General features: G+C 40.9%; 1 protein-coding gene across 2 annotated transcripts in view; it reads right to left on the bottom strand.

Annotated features, from left to right (window-relative positions):
• The window catches only part of ralba (v-ral simian leukemia viral oncogene homolog Ba (ras related)), a 67645-nt gene extending 51843 nt beyond the window's left edge, over nucleotides 1-15802 (bottom strand). Inside the window, exon 1 of one of the 2 annotated variants that reach the window (XM_063048549.1) lies at nucleotides 15664-15802. The gene's annotated coding sequence lies outside the window, so the exon portion shown is untranslated. The remainder of the gene's footprint in view (nucleotides 1-15663) is intronic. The other variant, XM_063048550.1, reaches the window with a different exon arrangement.
• Between the last annotated feature and the right edge of the window lie 782 nt (nucleotides 15803-16584).

Genomic DNA, 16584 nt, shown 5'->3' with positions numbered 1-16584 from the left:
GAAAATTTATGATTTTACACTGATGCAACAGTGTGGCTTCTTCTTAGTCAGACATTAGGGATAAAACACAATCTGCTTCCTGTCTTCGTGTATGTATTCATTTAGAGTTACAACACAGAACAGGTCTTCCAGCCCGACAAGCTGCACCCTCAGCAACCCTAGCTTAATCACAAGACAGTTTACAATGACTATCCCGTACTACTTTGGAACACGGGAGGAAACCGTAGCACCCAGAGGAAACCCATGCTCTTAATGGAAAGTACGTACAAACTTCTTATGGGCAGCGCCAGAACTGAACTCCAATGCCCTGAGTTATAATGGTTATCACACTATTCCCTACGCTACCATGCCAACAAATGAGGCCAAGGTAGGAACCACAGGTTCAAAGTAAATTTATTATCAAGCTACCTATATGTCACCATATACAGCCTTGAGATTTATTTTGTCATGGGCATACTCAAATACATAATAGAACAACCATAATAGAATCAATGAAAGACCACACCCAACAGGGCAGACAAACCAATCAGCAAAAGGCATCAGACTGCAAGTATAAACCAGAAAAATAATGATAAATAAACAATCAATATCTAGAACACGAGATGAAGAATCCTTGAAGGTGAGTCCAGAGGTTGTGGAAATATTGGAATGATGGGGCAAGTGAAGTGATCCCCTGTGGTTAAAAGCCTGATGGTTGAGGGGTAATAACTGCTCCTGAACCTGGTGATGTTAGTCCTGAGGCCTGTACCTTCTTCCTGATGGCAGCTGCAAGAAGAGAGCATGACTTGGATGGAGGGGGTCCTTGATGGTGGATGTTGGTTTCCTGTGACAGCATTTTTTGTAGATGTGTTCAACAGTGGGGAGGGCTTTACCAGTGATTGACTGGGCCATATCCACCTCTTTTTGTAGGATTTTCCATCCAAGGGCTGTGATACAGCCAGTCAATATTCTCCACCACATTTCTTTAGACATTTGTAAAAGTTTTAGATGTCATGCTGAATCTTCCCAAAATTCTAAGTAGAGGTGCACACATGACCCAGACATGCAATGTTAGAGAGGCAGCCTTGGTGACAAATTATACCACAGAATTTAGTAGAAACTTAGAGAGATAGGAAGACACACCCACAGTTGTACAATATCTTGGATCAGAATAAATCAAGGGGAAGGATCTCAGCTGGTCATAAGGAAATGCTGATATCCACCATCTCAAATGTGATGTGCATTTGAGGTCTTAGAATTTGATCAATAAAAAAACGTGTTATAGGATTAAATGACAGTTCTAAAACAAACTCCACATGTTGCTGATGCTTGGGCTACTGCCAACCCTACATAGTTAAGATGCTTAAAATCAAGAGTCACTTTATGATTAGGGACTAAAGCAAAAGAAAACAAATCCAAAAAAAGGTCAACAAGCCTCCAAAGTTCCAGGCTTGCCATCACCCAAACCATGAATTCAGAGTAAGTGTTTCACATCAACACCTCCTTGCAAGAGTTACCCATCTTGTTCACCCATTCTCACACTAGTGTTTTTCACATTTATCCAACTACCATTTTAAATTCACTACTCGAATTTCTTCCATCAGCCTTTGAGTGTGTTCCAGGTCATAAGTTGCCACATTAGATTTTGTGCTTACCCCTGATTCTTCCGCCTGTCACCCTCAAATGATTTACAACTAGCTGCTGTTCTCTCTTCTTGCTGCATATGGATTTAGCTTATTCTTTGCTGACCTTGATGAGTCCCTTGGCTGAATGTACATTGCAGGTTTAAAAAATTACAACTCCCATTACAGTTTTCCATGCTTTTAAAAAAAAAGCCAGTTCAATGACTGCAGATCAAGAGCAGAAAATAGCATTAAAGACTAATTCTACGAAGTTCCTAAAGTTATTTCCTAACTGATATTTGAAATGCTTTACAAACTATGCTCAATGATCCAAGAGAACATCCCACTGCGCAACAAACATTTCAATATTTTCTTGCCAATGTTCCATGAATCAATCTCATTTCAAAGGGCAATAGACAGCAAATCTAAATATACACAAAATAATGCAGAAATTCGAAACCTGCTTGCACTTCTTACAACATAGTCCCTTTATTTGCTGTGTTGTGGATAACTTCATTCACCCCAACACTGAATTGATCCCACAACCTCTGGATTCACTTTCAAGAACTCTACAACACTTGTTCTCAATATTTAACACTTATTATTATTTTGTTCCTCTTTTGTATTTGCAGAATTTGTCATCTTTTACACATTGGTTGTTTGTATGTCTGTTGTTTGCAGTTTTTCATTGATTCTACTGTGTTTCTTTGTACTTACTGTGAATGCCCACAAGAAAATGAATCTCAGGGTAGTATAAGGTTACATATGTACATTGATAAAAACTAGGATATGGTCTCCACTACACAGGGAGGCAAAAAACAAATGGAGATTCCAGTATATTCAATCCACAGAGCTTCTACTCACCTGTGACTGACTCTCCATCCCACTCTGAGTCTCCGACTTTGTTCCAATAAACAGCAATGCAAACACATTGACAGCTGCAATAACTTTTCAATACTCAAGTTTTAAATTTTAGATAATACTCCAGCCATCAATAGAAGGCACTGAAAGCACAAGGCAGTATTTGTGAACAACGTTGAAGTTTCAGATTGAAGATTCTTCACCAACTTTCTTTCTATAGATTCTGCTTGGTGTCTCCATCATTTCTCATTTTTAATTCAAGTTACCAATATCTACGGTTGATTTTCCCTGATTCTGTTGTCACCTGTTACACTTCTAGACTTAACTTTTTGCCTTTTCTATTCCACTTTTCCTGAACTTCATCGCATCATAACTGATGCCTGACATGGTCATATTGTTAGAAACGAAGTAGGAGCTCATGGTGGAGCTGACAATTCCTTGGGAAGACCAAATTGAGGTGGTGTTTGAGTGCAAGGCGGCCAAATACCAGGAGCTGGTAGAGCAGTGCCAGAGACAGGGGTGGAGGGTGCACTGTGAGCCCTTAGAGGTCGGGTGCAAAGCTGGGGGCTGCTCGCTCCACAGAAGCTACTGTCTCCTTGACATAACCAGGGCTACAAAGAGAACAGCTATCAGGACCATCACAGAGGATACTGAGCGAGACTCCAGATGGCTACGGATCAAGAGGTGTGACCCATGGTCCAATGCTGTTGGTACACAAGCTGGGGCCTGATCAACCCTGGCTGGGTCATATGAGGCTGCCCATGGTATTACAGGAAAAGATTCTAGCATGGATAAAGCAGTGTCTGATTGGCAGAAGAATGGTAATAAAGGGAGCCTTTTCTGGCTAACTGCTGGTGACTGGTGGTGTTCCACAGGGGTCTATGTTGTGAATGATTCTTTTCGTGTTGTATGTCAATGATTTGGATAATGAAATTGATGGCTTTATTACAAAGTTTGCAGACAATATGAAGATAGGTGCAGGGGCAGGTAGTTTTGAGGAAGTAGGGAAGCTACAGAAGGATTTAGATTAGACTGGGCAAAGAAATGGCAGATGGAATAGTGTCGGGAAGTGTATGGTCATGCACTTTGGTAGAAAAAAATGAGGGTTGATCATTTTCTAAATGGAGAGAAGATACAAAAAAAACTGAGGCTCAAAAGGATTGGGAGTCCTTGCAGAGGATTCTCTAAAGGTTTATTTGCAGGTTGAGTCTGTGCTGAGGAAGGCAAATGCAATGTTAACATTCATTTCAAGAGGACTAGAATATAAAAGCAAGGATATAATGAGCTGGAACTGGAGGGGGTTCAAAACAGGTCCATGAAAATGATTCCAAGATTGAATAGCTTGTCATATGAAGAGCATTTGATCGTTCTGGGCCTGTATTCAGAACAATGAGGGGTGACCTCATTGAAACCTATCGAATGGTGAAAGGGCTGGATTGAATGTATGTGAAGAGGATGTTTCCTATGGTGGGAAAGTCTAAGACCAGAGGACCAAGCCTCAAAATAGAGGGGTGACCTTTTAGATCAGAGATGAGGAGGAATTCCTTTAGCTAGAGGGTGAATCTGTAAAATTCTTTGCATGGGCAGCTGTGGAGACCAAGTCTTTATGTATTTTTAAGATAGATTCTTGATTAGTCGGGGCATGAAGGATACGGGAAAAAGGCAGGAGATTGGGACGGAGAAGAAAATTTGATCAGCCACGATTAATTGGTGGAGTAGACACAATGGGCCAAATGGCCTAATTCTGCTCCTATGTCTTGTGCTCTAATCAATACTGCTTGGTAACTTTATTGTTTAAAACCAGAGCAAACATGACAACCATGACAAAAAAAACTGCAGATGCTCAAAATTAGAAAAGGTCAGAAAATGCTGGAAACTAAGCGGGTTGGGAAGCGACTGTTGAGAGAGACAAATTTGTTTCAGACCTTCAGCAGAATTCATAGCAGAGCATCTTCAATTTGGAATGTTAATGTCACCTTTCATAGAAATACCTGATGTGCAGTTTTCAGCAATTTCTCTTTTCGTCACCATATTTTGCTGGGCTGAACTTCAATACCTGGACAATCACCTACCTGGTTATATTCTACTCTACCTCCTTTCGCATCTTAACAAATATAATTGGAATTTAAGTTATTTACTTATTTTCCAGGACCTGGCAAAGTCACTAGTCATTGCTCATCCCCAATTTCGTCTGGGGGGGGGGGGGTGAGAATGAACTGGCTTCTTCAACTACACAGTTCTGCTGGTGATAGCACTCGTAGTGCCAAGTTAGGAGTCCAGCATTTAGATACATCTATAAGTTTACAAGTCAGAAAGGCACACAACTTGGAGAGAAAGCTGCAGGGGTGGCATTTACACGCCCGTGCTACCCTGACCCTTCAGGATGTTTGTGTTGGGTTTCAGTATCATACCACACAGACATATGCTTGTCAGCTCACCATCTGCATTGAATCTATTTAATTCGCTACAATCCCATTAGCTCCCTCCTCACCCGAGCTCTACCACTCTCTTACACATTTGTGACAAGTTAAAGGAGCTCTTTAACCAATTAACATGTTTAAGAGAAAGCAGAAAATTAAATCAGAAGGTAAACTCCACACAGAGGATTTTATTTTGGGGGGGAGGGCAATGGGAAATATACCTGGGTTGCCAGAGCTACAAGCCACAATGATGCTGCTAGGGGAGTAGCCAAGCAACAGATGGTACTCACTGCACCCATTGGACATCAAAGAGAGGTGCATACAGCCCAGACTATTAAAGGAAAAACACTCCCCACCATTGAGCACATCTACAAGGAGCACTGCCACAAGAAAACAGCATACATCATCCAGGCCATGCTCTCTTCTCACTGCTGCCATTGGGAAAGAGGTACAGGAGTCTCAAGACCCACCAGAACAGTTATTACCCCACAACCATCAGGCTCCTGAACCAGGGTGGATAACTTCATCCGCCTCAACACCGAATTGATTCCACAACCTATGGACTCACTTTGAAGGACTCTACAACTCATGCTCACAATATATTTATTTACTTACTTATTCATTCATTATTACTGTTTTTTGTATTTTCACAGTGGTTGTTTGTCAGTCTTCGTGTGTAGTTCATCAATTCTGTTGCATCTTTGTTCACTATGAAAAACCTACAAGAAAATGAACCTCAAGGTGGAATATGATGGTATATACATAGATTGATGTGACTTTGAACTTCTTATTCCATCATGCTGTGTCATACACAGTGGACAGCTTGAAGTGTCAAATGTCACTCACTGTACAATACTCAGCCTGTTCTTGTAGTTATACCATGACTACTTCAGTAAAGCCCCCGGTGACCCCCAGCGAATTGACTTTGGGAGGAAAAATATTCACAGAGTATGTCAATAGCACTTGGCGGGCTGTGAACCAAGAAGTGGAATGAGCCTAAATTGTGCATTCTTTGCCAGTGCTAACGTGGAGCAGTGAATGATAGACTCTCCAGCCATTAGCAGTTAATTTTTAACCCTTACTAATCACAGAATGAACTTTCTTCAATCTCCCTCCTGGATTTTAAGTACTGGGGGAAATGCATGTCTCCATTACCAGAAATTGCTAGGAAAACAGATCTATCCTACAACCCTCAATTTAAAAACCTCAAATCTCCCCTAATCTGTTTCAATCCAAAAAACACTTTGTAGCTTTGCCACTCTCTCCACAATTCATAAAATTCTTCAGTCTAGGCAACATCCCTGTTAATTTCTTTTCTGTTCAGTCAATTGTTTTTACACCCTCTGTAGTACTCTAGCTTTGGTCTAGTACTCTATAGTTTTAGCATGACCATCTTGCTTTTATATTCCATGGCTCGATCAATAAAGCCAAGCATCTTGTATACATTAATAAATCAAACATTTTTGAACTTTTTTTTCATACCCACACTTTTTTTTGTTCTGGAAATAAAGGTTGTTTAGCCTTAAATTCCTCATTGCAATATTTCCTGCCATCATGATGATCTACTTCCCTGATTAAAAGCTTTCAAGTTACATTCCAGATGTTATGGGAAAAATGTTACTCACAGGATGTGGTTTATTTAAATTTCACATCCATTAGTTTCCAAACATCTCAAGTTGAACCATTATTATTACAAAGCACGTTGCACATTTATAGACACAGGAGATTCTGCAGATGGTGTAAGCGCTCCTCCTTCCATTTCTCCCCTGGTCCACTCTCCTCTCCTATCTGATTCCTTCTGTTTCACCTTTTCCAATTATCAACTCCCCAGCTTCATACTTCATCCCCCCTCCCCCAACAACCCAGCTTCACCTCTCACCTAGCTGTACTCTTCCCCCCACCCCAATCACCTTATTCTGGTATCTTCTCCCTTCTTTTCCAGTCCTGATGAAGGGTCTCTGTTAATGTCAACTGTTAATTTATTTCCATAGATGCTGCCTGCTGAGTTCCTCCAGTGTTTTGTGTGTTGCTTTGCACATTTATAAACTATCTTTACAAGTCAATTGGTTTTGATAAAGACATCTAAAGAATAAAGTAAAGGAACAATTAAGGAGGATTCTCTCCCTTTCCCCCAAACAATGTTTCAAGCAGAATCACACATCTTCCCCCCCCATGATAGATATTCAAATGTGTATTTTTATTTACGTGTAACAATATTTTGTTTTACTTCATTGGAGAATTTAACTATTTCATTATAGTGTTAAGCTTGTTTAAGGATATCCATGAAAATCTCGTCCTGATGGACCTCTGAATATTAAAGGTTGATGCAGCTTTCTGACATGATATTCATTTTGAAAGATGATTAGTTTCCCTTTTTACAGATACTATCTGAATTACTGTGCATCTTTCATGTTTCGAGCATCTGCAGTTTGGTTTTTCAAAAGGCTAATGTCGGTAGATAGCTTGGCATATATAATATAAAAGTATTTTGTATCTGTGCAATTAACTTAGAGACTATCATCTTTAGTGAATTGGAATTCATGGAGGATGCAATCCTGCACTTCTGGCAGAAATTAGAAAATGATTCAGAAATTGTTATAAAACATTTGAATATTGACGCTAATTTGCAACCCTAATTTGCAAATTATGTCTGTAGCAGGGGTTCCCAACCTGGGATTCAAGGATTCCTTGTTAATGGTAGAGGTCCATAGCATAAAAAAAATTAGTAACCACTGTTCTATAGCATTGCTGCAGTGTGAAAACAAGTGGTTATCGCAGGCAAATATAATAAATAAGGCAGCCCAGTCAATGAATAAGCAACAATAATAGTTAAGATTCCCCACACAAAAGTGGGACGTTGTTAGTTTGGTGCTTGGTAGCCACTGGTAGAATAAAGATTGAATCAAAATGTTATTATTTAAAATTTTAAAAGCCAGCAGTTTGCAAAAAGAGAATATTGTATGTACACAATTCCTGAATTCCTAAGTCATACAAAGCCAACTGTAAATTATAAGCAATTCATTGTAAGCTAGACTGATCAGGAGCCTTGTTTTTTAATTAGTATGAGTATAGTAATTAAGTCTCATCTGCCAAATCTGTGCATACAAAATTCAGCTTTATTGTGAAGCTGCCCACACAATTAACAACACAGTGGAAAAAAAACTTTTTGGGACCAAATACCCTCATATTGAATGATGAAAACAAGACAATGTAATCTGACATTGAAAGGCTACCCCGCTGTTTCACCAATTCTGGGGTCTGAATTTGGATCCAATTCAGAATATAGTGACGCAAGTCATTTCAACTGAACTCTTTGCAGGCACAAGTGGGTTGGAACCAGAAGCTTTCATTACAACGATACACTCAGTCGCCACTTTATTAGGCACACCTGCTCATTAACACAAATATCTAATCAGCCAATCATGTGGCAGCATCTCAATGCACAAAAGCATGCAGGTACAATCAAGAGGTTCAGATTTTGTTCAAACCAAACATCAGAATGTGGAAGAAATATGATCCAAGTGATTTTGACCGTAGAATGATTGTTGGTGCCAGCTAGGGTGGTTTGAGAATCTCAGAAATTGCTGATCTCCTGGGATTTTCATGCACAACAGTCTCTGGAGTTTAGTGAATGGTGCAAGAAACAAAAAACATCCAGTGAGCAGCAGTCCTGTGGGTGAAAACACCTTGCTGATGAAAGTGATCAGAGGAGAATGGCTAGACTGGCTCAAGCCGACAGGCAGGCAACAGAAACTCAAATAACTACGCATTTCAACAGTGGCATGCAGAAGAGCATCTCTGAATGCACAACTCATCGAACCTTGAAGTGGATGGGCTATAGTAACAGAAGACCGTGAACATACACTCAATGGTCACTTTATTGGGTACAGGAGGTACCTAAAGTGGTCACTCAGTGCATACAAGTACACAAGAACATCCAGTAAGATGGCGGCACATGAACACACATCAGCCTCTCGGGGACCAACTAAGGTGCTTTTTTCTTTGCTAAGTGTGTTTTTATAAATAGTAAGGGTATTCATGACTCCAATAACTACGTGTACAGCAGGTCTACTGCATCAGTGAGCTGCTCATTTTTCAGAGCAGCCGGCTGGCAGTCCAGAAAAGGCGAGCTGGGCCATCGGGCCACAGAAGGAGCTGGATTAGGGTCGGAAGAGCTGACCTGGGTGCAGACCATGCTGCTGCCTGCTACTCAGAGTTGGTGCATTCAAGCTGGTGTAAAAGTGGCATGCAGCAAAACCGTGAGCGACTGTCTTGGACATTTATTTTGCAATCTCAAGACCCTGTTGGACATTGATTGCCGCAGGACTGCTTCCCCTGTTTGATGACGAGGCAGCAGTGTCACCTCAGTTGTAGCAAGGACTAGGCCTCAAGCTATGGCCTTGTGTTGTAGTGTGGCGTCCGGGCTCGGTTGGGGTGGTCCCTCTTGTCGGTGCTGCCCTCCAGTGTTGGATCAGTGGAATTACATGCTGACTGCTGAAAACTATCAATTTGATGGGCTTGTTGCTCAGAACTAAAAATTTATTTTCTTACGTGACTGTGTCTTTTCCCTTTCTCATTAGGTTGAATGCGCATGTACGTTTTTGTATCTTGGCCCCAGAGGAATACTGTCTCGCTCCGCTGAATCCATGTATGATTTGAATGACAATTAAACTTGATTTGATTTGACTTGGTAAGAGGGCTGGAGGTTGTAACAAAGCCACCTACTCATACAAAAGCTGTACAACCTTCCTATAATTTAAAAAATCTATTTATGGGAGGTGAAAGTACATGAGAAGGCAGCATTAATTGCCCATCCTCAATTGTCTTTTGAACAGAGTGGCTTGCTAGGCTTTTTCAGGTGGTTGGAATGCAAATAAATTGTTCAACCCCAAGTGCACTTTTAAGGACTGGACTTCTTTCCGTGAATGCTTCTTTGTAAGGTCACTATTTCTGACCAGCATTTCATTCCAAAGGATTTAATTATTCAAATTAAAATTCCCCATCTGTTCTGGTGCAAATCAGGTCCACAACAATAGTGTCATCTCGGGATACTGGTCTGGTTTTAACCAGTACTTCATGACGCACTAAAATATTGACATCTTACAACATCTCACCTGCAAAGATCTCAGTTCTCTCTTTTTCTTAGTTAATTTTGTTATATTTCCATCAAACATAGAAGCAGAATCAGGCCACTCAGCCCATTAAGTCTGCTCCACCATTCCATCACAAATGATTTGTTATCAATAAGAATAATAATAATAAACTTCCATTAGGTTTGTAAAGTGGTTTGCAATATGCAGCCATGCAGCTGCCACATAAAATTCAGTTTCGTTATGACATCTTGAAATTATTATTACTGGGAATTATTAGTACAAAATATTATTGATATCCTAAAATGTAGATACTAATCACATGAAACAGAAAGCACACAATTTTCTGAATCACACTAGCATTGCATAAAAATAGATGATCCATGAGAAATGTTAAATCAAAGAGAGCCTTTCCATTCTGCAAGGTATTTAGAAAAATAGAGACCAATGTGAGATGAAAAATTGTGTAAAGGTATTACAACACTTCAAGGGGCATTCTGGCAGAAAATGAAAAATCAAAGACTGCAGACAATAGGAAGAACCAGCAAATATGCTGAAAACCCAGCAGTTCAAATAGCATCTGCAGAAAAGAGAAACCCAGGGAACATCTCAGAACAAACTCCTCACTTCAACATTTCAGCATCCTCAATCTGAGACACCGGTTTCCTTCCCCATGCTCTGCCCAAACCACTGAGCATTTCCAGTATTTCGTTTCATACCCCATCAGAACTCAATAACCACTGGTACAGTCTAAAAGGATCCACCTTTGTGTCAAATCAAATGAACGATATTCTGATTCAGGTTAAACTATGCATGGGATCCTCCTCAGTACGTTAACCGGATCAGAATAATTCCCCAGAAAGTATTAATTCATATGTTCTCCATTTGTGATCATTTGGCATCAATAACACATTTGAGATTATTATAGTGGCTGAGATTTTTGTGTTGACTTTTTTCGGGTGGCAAGATGGAGATCGGTCTCTAGCAAAGGAGATGTAAGGCACTCCTTCCCTCCACTAGCCTGCAGGTCACCCTTGGGCAAGGTGTAGCACCTGCTTAGCCAACCCCCTCCCCCCCCCCACTGATCAGGGTCATGTGAAGCCACAGGAGCAGGTGGTGCACATCAGAAGTCTTGGTTATGCAGCCACTGACATCAAGCAAACAATCTCTGAAGAGTATTGATCATGGCTGGGGTCACCCATCTTGTAAAGACACTGCCCAGAAGGTGGCAATGGCAAAACACTTCTGTAGAAAAAACTTATCAGAAACAATCATGATCATGGAAAGACTCTGATCACCCACGTCATACAACATGATAAATAACAAACTATATTGGCTATGGTCATCAAATTCATGAGGACCACAATTTCATACCCTGTTGACCTCAGTTCATAGAAACAGAAAATTTTAAGTACGTGTTATAGATACAGAGCTTCATGACCAAAATATCTTAAAAACACTATGTACTCTTTTCTTCTTAAGATTTTGGTATACTGTATTTTAAAACTGCATCTCCTGAATGCTGCAAGAAACCCTGAAAAGGATCCTCGCATGTTGGAAGCTCTTGTGCTACAAATAATCAAGGAAAATTAGCCGAGGCAAAGGTTATTAAAATCATCCCAAGGTAAATTCAGCTGTCTGTTTTAATACAGTGTTTCATAAATTCTATTTTATTTCTTTATTTACACTGTAAATGCCAGAAAGAAACTGAGTCTCAAAGTGATATATGGCAAGATGCACGTACTGATAATAATTGTAACTTTTGACCTCTTTGGCACAGGAGATCCCTTAACAGGTCTTGGGACTGACCTCCCCAGCACAGATACAATAGAAATACCATTCAATGTGTGCATATGGTGTTAGATTAGACTATGACACCAATATAAGACCACAAGATATAGAAGCAGAATTAGGCCACTTGACCCATCGTGTCTTCTTCCACCATTTCATCATGGCTGATCTAAATTTCCCCTCAGCCCCAATCTCCTGCCTTCTCCTAGTATCCCTTAATGCCCTGACCAATCAGGAATCTATTAACCTCTGCCTTAAATATACATAAAGACTTGGCCTCCACAGCTGCCTGTGGCAACAAATTCCACAGATTCTTCACTCTGGACTAAAGAAATTCCTCATCTCTGTTCAAAAACAGCCTCTATTCTGAGGCTGTGTCCTCTGGTCTTAGACTCTACCACCATAGGAAACACCCTTTCCATGTCAACTCTATCAAGGCCTTTCAACATTCAATAGGTTTCAATAAGGTCACCACTCATTCTTCTGAATTCCAGTGAGTATAAACCCAGAGTAATCAAACACTCCTCTGTTCTGGAACTCCTACTCTGATTTTTTTTAGAAATTACTTGGGTGAGGAAGTGAAAGACTGGGTTAATAAGTCTGCAAAGGACTCGAAGCTTAGTGGTGTTGTGGGTAGTGTAGAACAGGGGCTCCCAATCTGGGGTCCACAGACCCCTCAGTTAATAGTAGGGGTCCATGACATAAAAGAGATTGGTGACCCCTGGTATAGAAGATTGTTGTAGATTACAATGGGACATTAACAGGATGCAGAGCTATACTGAGAAGTGGCAGAGTTCAATCTGGAAGTATGAAATGATACACTCTGTAAGGTTGAATTTGAAGGCAGAGTACAAGGTCAATGGCAGGATTCTTAGCAGTATGGCGGATCCCTCAGTTGCCGTTAATAGGTTATTTAAGGCATATTAGCTGTCAGTAGTCAGGGGACTAAGTTCAAGAGCCGCAGGGTAACGTTGCAGCTCTAACATTTGGAGACAACACGGAGTATTGTGTTCAGTTCCGGTTGCCCCATGATAAGAAAGATGTGGTAGCTTTACAGAGGGTGCAGAGAGATTTATCAGCATGCTGCCTGGATTAGAGAGCAAGTCTTCTGATAGCTTGAGTGAGCCAAGGCCCTTCTCTTTGGAAAGGAGGAAAATAAGAGGTGACTGGATAGACATGTACAAGAAAAGAGGTACAGAGAGAGTGGACATCCAGACCTTTTCCCCAGGATGGAAACAGCTAATATGAGGGGAGGTAATATTAAAGTGAACGGCAGAAATTATACTGGGGATGTCAGAGTTATTGTGTCTGTGTTTGTCTAACACTGCCAGGGGTGGCGGTAGGCATAAATACATTAGGGACATATTAGAGACTCTCAGCTAGGCATATGGAGGAAAGAAAAATGGAGGACTATGTAGGACCTGAGGGCAAGATTGATCTTAGAGTTAGTTAAAAGGTCAGCATAACATCATGAGCCAAAGGGCCTGTATTCGCTTTTTTTTATGTAGACGACCTGCTTCAACATCACAGTATAACCAGAGGGACAGGAGTGAGAAGTAGCGAAAGCTTTAATTAAAATCTGAAAATGATGGAACAGTCAGATCAGACTGAGCCAGTGATAAGAGAAAAAGTTAATGACTCGAATCAAATATCCTTCAGTGAAACTGGAAGAACAAAAACAAATAACACACATAAACGTTGCTGGTGAACGCAGCAGGCCAGGCAGCATCTCTAGGAAGAGGTGCAGTCGACGTTTCAGGCCGAGACCCTTCGTTAGTCCTGACGAAGGGTCTCGGCCTGAAACGTCGACTGCACCTCTTCCTAGAGATGCTGCCTGGCCTGCTGCGTTCACCAGCAACTTTTATGTGTGTTGCTTGAATTTCCAGCATCTGCAGAATTCCTGTTGTTTGCGAACAAAAACAAATCACAAGTTGCTTTCTGTTCCATTTGATGTTTGCTTTAAAAAAAAATCACATCTGGACCCAAGCACTAAAGGATTGCAGGGATTTACAGTCAAGTTATTTGGCAATATATCATTTGTAAAAACGATAAACCCAAACCCTTAACCCAGTCTTCCTTTCTTTACAGATACTGTCTGAGCTGCTGTTCAAGGCCTGTATTTTCATTAATCTTAGTTCAGCTACCTGTAGTATTTTTAATTCTAATTTCGTAGCAACCTCACGTTCAACATGCAGAGTTACCAACATTTTCTATTCTCTTTTAACTTTAACCCAGAACTAACTTCAGGAAATGTATTTCCCTCCTGATAATACTGACTTTTTTAAAATGCTGGATTACAGTCCTATACAGAGAACATTAGTCAATAAGCATTTGTATGCCAACAAACACATCCAAGTGTGCTTTGACTCTTTGTATACATGCCAACAATGCCAAGGGAGAAGGCATCAGAATTATGGTCCATTTCCCCTCCCTTACAGGTCAGGAACACAGTTCTAAATGAAGCTCTTTCACAATCACTACAATCCATATGGATTAATTTACTGTTATCATGGAGACAATTAAGTACTTCAAATCAAGACAGCCAAACTACTGAATTTGATTTGTACGCTTGGTAGTTTTGCTGAGCACATTTGACCTATCACTTCCAAATCACCCACAGCTTTGATTTGCTTTGACAACTTTTTTCTTTAAAAAACTCACACTTTAAAAAGCTTTCAATTTAATGGATGATAGAATGTCATTCAAAATGGCTGCCTGAGGTCAACAATCCACATATGCTTCTTTCACTCTAAGCCAAGTCATTACACATGGAATTAATTGGAATAGTAGCAAAACAGTCTAAGTTATCCAAGGGAAAGCGGTCTGGTCAGCTACCTCAAATATCTAGCCCCTTCACCATTATCACTCATTAGTCATAGTGCATTCTATTTGTATGCAGTAACGTGTTTAGGATTGGCTGACACCAAGTAGAAAACCAGAACCTTTATTTAGAAAAGGTGGGGAGGGTGGTGGGGAAGGCACTTGGAAATATCACCACCACTTCCCCCTCTTGATTACACAAGTCACACCTCCACAACTAGCCTTTTTAATTCTACTGAGCCACTTATGATAAGAGAATTACATTTTCTTAACAAAAGCACTTGTGGGCACACCCCCGCCATTTGGGCTGCAATATACCAACATTTCCAGGAAAAGTGGATAAGGATGTCTTCTATTGCCCAAGCTGTAGTACACAGGGTCGGGGGAAACACAAATAATAGAAAATAAATAACATGATCAGCTGTCATTGATTTTCCTACTATTTTAATGGTTTTTATAACCATACAAATTACTTAATCCAAAACAATCATCTGACTCATTAAAACAAGCTAACCTGGTGAAAAAGTATAAGAAAATTAAATACGTTGGGGGTGAGAAATTAAAATAAATAATACGAATGCTGCATTTCTAGTTAAGACGATTGAAGTCAATGTGAACGATGTGCCATTCATCTAAAATGAATCAAACTTCCCAGTATTTTTCGTTCGTTTTATATGCTGGCATAATGACAACTTATGGAGGTAAAAAGAAATGCACAATTAAAGGAGGAGATGAACGGTGCAGAGTTGCTAGTCAGCAGCTTTCTCCCCAATGTGTAGGCTGCTCTTTGAGCTTTGAAAAAGCCCTTGAAAGAAAGAGAACAGCGCAACCAACCCTGCATAAACACTACGCCCCGCCCATCGGCAACACCCATTGGTCAACTGCTCAGACAAGAGCGCCTGTACTGCTCTGTCAGTGGCCGACCGGACCGTCAATCAAAACTCCAACTATCCTATTAGATTGATAGGTCGTAATTATTTTCCTCGCTTCTCACACTCGCACCTAGTGCCAGAGCAAATTTCTGAATTAAACCACCGCGGCTAATGCACGGAACCAGATGAGAGGAGCGCGGCTACTCACTGAGTGGAAGCTATCTGCGGGCAGACATGAATGCGGCAAAGCCCTCGCCCACTCGTTCACTCCATGGGCTGTGCCCGCGGCCGGGGAGACAGGAAATGACGGTGCGCATCCCGCATCCAAAAAAAGTCCGCCCCGCTCATGGGAGGGAGGCTGATGGGGCGGTCCAGCAGAGAGGTTCCGCCCTCCTACTATCAGCGGTGGTTCACAGACTCCAAGCTACCAATCTGAATTACAGGGTGCCCACAGGCAAAAGTTGCAAATCTTCCATCATAAGTGAAAAGTAGGTCAGTTTTGGTTACGTATCTGGGGAACAATCATATATATTGGTAGACAAACGCACTGGTATTCTAAAGGGCGTGCATGTTATGTAAATAATCTGCGCTGTTTCTTTCCTACAATATATCTTTTTAGTATACTGCCACTTACATTGAAGCACTTTGCGAAAGAAGTAGTAAATATTGTTGGTCTAGTTAGGCCTGAATGTCTTTTTTTAGTTGCCTACAAAATTTCAAAACAATTTTGAAATCAAACCTTAGGGTGTGGAGAAACGTCCCTACCAAAGGATGTGTAAGGCACTTCCGCCCTCTGCTAGCTTGCTGGTCACCCTTGGGCAAGGTGTAGCACCTGCATAACCTGCCCCCCCCCCCGCCACCTCCCCTGATCTAGGACACGTGAAGCAATGGTGGTGGATGGTCTTATGAGCAGCTGGTACATATCACAAGTCCTGGTTAATGTGACCACTGATGCCAGCAAGACAATCTCTGAAGAGTATTGATCATGGCTGGGGTTACCCATCTTGTAAAGACACTGCCCAGAAGAAGGAAATGGCAAACCACTTCTAAGAAAAAATTTGCCAAAAACAATCATGGTCTACCATGGTTGCCCACATCATACGACATGGCACGTAATGATGATGGTGAT

This window comes from Mobula hypostoma, chromosome 5 (assembly GCF_963921235.1).
Source record: "Mobula hypostoma chromosome 5, sMobHyp1.1, whole genome shotgun sequence".
Taxonomy (NCBI): domain Eukaryota; kingdom Metazoa; phylum Chordata; class Chondrichthyes; order Myliobatiformes; family Myliobatidae; genus Mobula; species Mobula hypostoma.
The sequence above is the reverse complement of the archived record's forward strand: the minus strand, read 5'-3'. Positions and strand labels throughout refer to the sequence as shown.